This window comes from Gossypium hirsutum, chromosome D04 (assembly GCF_007990345.1).
Source record: "Gossypium hirsutum isolate 1008001.06 chromosome D04, Gossypium_hirsutum_v2.1, whole genome shotgun sequence".
Lineage (NCBI taxonomy): Eukaryota > Viridiplantae > Streptophyta > Magnoliopsida > Malvales > Malvaceae > Gossypium > Gossypium hirsutum.
In genome coordinates, this window is record NC_053440.1 from 47,742,887 (window position 1) to 47,747,916 (window position 5,030).

Sequence of the window (5,030 nt, forward strand, 5' to 3'; positions counted from 1 at the left end):
TAAAATAAAAATGAATAAAAATAATGAAATAATTCAATTGAAATATAATTTATTAAAAATGTATTATAATAATAAAATAAAATATAATTAAATAAAAATGTTTAAAGGTTATAAAATAAAAGATTGCTTCTAAAGGATTCAAATTAGGATAAATTTAAAATAAAACTTAAAAATATTGTTTGTTTTCAACTTTATTTCATCTTTCGAAAACATTTATATAAAAAATAATGAAAACATATTTTTTTATTCTCTAGTTTCACATATTTTTATTTTTTTAAAATTTATTTTCAAAATTTTTAACTTACCTTTCTTTCCTAAAACCAAACACAACCTTAAATTGATTTGAGATTTCATGGGCCAAATTCTAATTCTAAATCTAAATATTCTAGACTTTTTTTACCTTATTTTTATTATTTCTAAAGAAAGGAAGAAACATTAACAAAGTAATTAACAACTACACATCTTTAATCATGATATGATGCTTTTGGATCTTTATAGGCAATTTCTTGTAATGTTTCACTAAAGTCCGAGGATACATGACTTTCGAATTCCGATGAATCGTTGTACTAGCAAACTGTAAAAAAAACAAGGTTAATTGAAACCATTAGAGGTGAGCATTCCATCGAATCGAATCGAAAATTTTCGAGTTAATCGATTTTTCGAATCTCATTTTATTATCCTAACTTTATTTGAAGTTTTCTCGAATCGAGTCGAGTGAGATGGAATTCGAATCGAATATATTTGTTCGAGTTAAATTTTAAAAAATAATTTTGGGTCCTTGTAACCGTTGTCACCCATCGTAATAAAATTTTTCCACCTTAATCAAATTTTTTATTAACTTTCATCACCTTATAATTTATTTATTAATTTTTTATATACTGGTTAGCTTATTTATTTGCTTAGTTGTTTCAATTATCTTCAGATTCTTGTCACTATGTATTTTGAAATTAAAAAATATATTAAATATAAAAATATGATTTTTAATAAAATTTATTTTAAAAATAAAATGTGAAATTGATACCAATATAAAATTTTAACACGAATATTTTATGGCATAATTAAGAATTCAATTTTAATATAAATATTCAATATGACTAAACAATTCAATAATATAAATAATATAAAATGTGAAATTTAATTTAATAATATAAATAGTATATATAAATAAAATTATTACTATTTATGTTTAGTGATTTTTTTTTGGATAATTTTGATTTTTTATTTGAGAGTAAAGGGTGAGAAGTAAAAGTTTAGGGGGGAAATAATAAGTTTTGGGGAATAAAAGTTTGAGGGAAAGTAAATAGGGGGAGTAAAATTTTGGAGGGAAAATATTAAAAAAAAATTAGAGGGGGAAGGGTTTGGGGTAGATGGGAGGTGGGAGGTGAGATGGGAAGAGAATGAAAGTTTTAGGGGAAAAGTGGGAGGGAGTAAAAATTTTGGGGGAAAATAAAAGGTTTTGAGGGTTTTTGCGAGTAAAATTTTGAGAAAACGTAAATGGAAGAGTAAAATTTTGGTGGGACATAGATTTTGGGTAGATTGGGGGGTTGGGAGGGGAGGGGAGTAAAAGTTTTGGGGGAAAGTGGGAAGGAGTAAAAGTTTTGAGGGAAAAGTAAAAAAGTTTGGAAGTTTAGGGTAAAAATGTAAAATATTATAGTTTGATATTCGAATTATTCGAATTATTCGAGTTATTCGAATTATTCGAGTTATTCGAATTCGAAAACTCAACTCGATTCGAACTCGAAATTCAAAAAAAATTCGAGTTGATTCGAATAACTCGATTAACTCGATTAACTCGACTCGTTTAACTCGAAATTCAATTTTTTTTTCGATTTTTTCGAGTCGAATCGAGTTTTGCTCACCCCTAGAAACCATTACTGCTTCCAGTAATAATTGTCTAAACCACTACTGTTTAAGGTGTATTAGAACCTATTGTGAAGTCAGTTGATAATTAATTTGAATAGTTAGCTTTGTTGCTAATGTAGTTAGTCTATTAGCAAATAATGTATAAAAGGTCAATAAGTTTGTAATTATGGTTTAAGACACTTACTGCATTTATTGATATCATAGAGTATTTTTCTTCATTCATGATCAGTTTTTCAACATGGTATCAAAGCTCCGGCGATCGTTAACTTTCTTGTCACCAAAGTCCGGTCACAAAGTTTGCTTGGTTTGCTGATTCGTTGTTACTTAGTTTCAGGTTATGAAGGTTGAAAGCTAAGTCTTTTTTTCTTGTTTTTCTGGTGGCCCAATTACATTTAAAGGTGGGCATGGTCCAGTTGGTAATTTAGGGCTTTTTTTGCTTGTGGGGGTTTTCTCTTGTTTGCATTGTTCTTGATAGACAAACTTCTATGTTTCAATACTAGTTGGTTTGCAATCATGGTAAATCCTTCTGATTTGGTTATTGATTTTAATCACCCTTTTACTTGCATTCGTCAAATACTCTAGGTGCCTTGCTGCTATCTCATTAGTTGTTTGGAGTTGACAATTACAATGTCTGGAGTCAGTCAATAAAGATTGTGTTGTTAGCCAAAAACAAATTGGGGTTTGTGGATGGTACTTGTTCTAAAGAGTCGTTACCAAATGAGTTGGGATATTAATGAGAGCAGTGTAATGTTATTTTATTATCTTGGATTCTGAATACAATTAGTAGGGAGCTCTCAGCAGGAATCATTTTTGCCTCTAGCGCAGTAGCCGTATGGAACGATCTTGGAGGACGTTTTCATAAGGCTGATGACTCTAAGGTTTATTTTTTGCATCGAGAAATTACTTCGCATCTTTAATGTACTAATTCTATATATGTGTACTTCACTAAGCTGAAATTGTTTTGGGATGAATACGATGCTCTTGTACCTTTTTCTTCCTATGGTTGTGATTAGTCAAGGCAAAAAGTTGAACATGTGTTGCAACATCACCTATTTCAGTTTCTGGTGGGGTTGAGTGAGTCGTATAATGCGATGCATAGTCAAATTTTGTTTATGAACCCATTACCAACTTTAAATCAAGCTTACTCCATGCTTGTACAAAAGGAATCTTAGAGGCAGCATAGTTCGAGTGCTGTAGGTTCAGATCCAGTTTCTTTACACTTAGCATATGTCATTCAACAGAAGCGATTTAATGGAACATGTGATCATTGCAAGATTAAGGGCATAAAAGAGAGAATTGTTATAGGATAATTGGCTACCCGGCTGATTTTAAGTTCACTAAAAAGAAGACAAATAATGTTTCAAGGTCTACGGTGAACAATGCTTCAGTTAATGATTCTACTAGTAATGGTGAAGTGGCTCATGATGTTGGTATTATGCCTGGTCCACAAGCGCCTGTGGTTACTCAAACACAATATTAGAAAATCTTAAGCTTGTTGAACAAGGAGTCTACTATCGAAGTTGCTGGGAGCTTAGCAGGTATGGTCGATGTGTCTAACAATTGGATTATAGATAGTGGAGCTACTAACCACATGTTATTTGATTTCAAATTCTTAGAATTTCTTGTTGCATGTATATCGAATTCTCCTTGTGTTCGACTTCTGAATGGTTCCTCTGTTTCGGCTACCCACAGTGGCACTTGCACTATTCAACCTGACTTAAGCTTACCAAAGTTCTTTATGTTTCAAATTTCAATTATACATTCTCTCTATTTCTAAACTTACTAATGATCTCCAATGTTTTGTTTCATTTTATCCTAAATTTTGTCTTATTCAGGACCTCTTAAATGGAAAGATGAGGGGGATTGGTAGGGAACAAGGTGGTCTTTATATCTTACAACCCTCTCGATAGACTAACATGGTTGTAACTCCACCTATTATATCCCTTTTAGCAAATGTTGAACCATCTTTCCTTTGGCATGCTAGACTTGGCCATGCTTCTATTTCAGGATTGAATAAGGTGCTTAATCTTCCTTGCACAGTTTCGAATAATGATAGTATCCAACAGTGTCTAGTGTGCCCCCTTGCTAAATAAACTAGATTATCATTTCCCATAAGCACAACTCGTGTTGATGCGATTTTTTCTCTTATTAACATAGATTTGTGGGGGGGACTATTGAATTTCTACTCATAGTGGTCATAGGTATTTTTTAACTATTTTTTATGATTACTCGAGAATGACATGGGTGTATTTGTTGTAATCCAAAAGTGATGCTCTTGTATCCTTAAACAATTATTCGCCTTGATCAAGAATCAATCTTCCATCAGCATTAAATATGTTCGTACTGATAATGGATATGAATTTTTTTAAAATGGGTGCCATGAATAGTTTAGTATGATGGGAATTGTGCATCAAAGCTCGTATGCTTATACTTCTCAACAAAATGGGGTCGTCATGCATAAGCATCGACATTTGTTTGAAGTTGCTAGATCTCTCAAATTTCAATCTAATATGCCTAGTAAATTTGGGGTGAATGTGTCTTAATTGCTTGTTTTTTTATCAATCGCCTATCTACTCCTCTTTTGCATTGGAATAGTCCTTTTGAATTCTTATATCGTAAACCTCTTGATCTTTCTCATATGCGTGTGTTTGGATGGCTTTGCTATGCTACCACACCTAATTATCAGGATAAATTTTCTCCAAAGGCTATTCCTTCTGTCTTTATGGGATATTCCAATGTTCAAAAAGGTTTCTTGTTATTCACTTTTGAAATTAAAAGTTTTTTTATTAACCGAGATGTTATATTTCATGAGACTATGTTTCCTTTTACATTTCCCAAAAAAGATTTTTGTTTCCTCCTACAACTAATAGCTTTCATTTCCTTGATCTTATGCCCATGCCTTCTATTCCTATACTTTCCACATCATCCGTTTTACTAGCAGCCTCTACCTCACCAATCCTACCACCTGATAATATTTCACCGAGTCAATCTTGTACTTTTCCTGAGCCATCATTTTCCCCGTTTGTTCAACCAACCTCTTCCACTTCAATCCCCTTACGATACATTACACAGTCTATCAAGCAACCCGCATGGATGAGGGATTATGTTTGCTCCAACCAATCTTCTACTTCCCTTGTTTTAGGTACATACCACATTTCTCATATGTA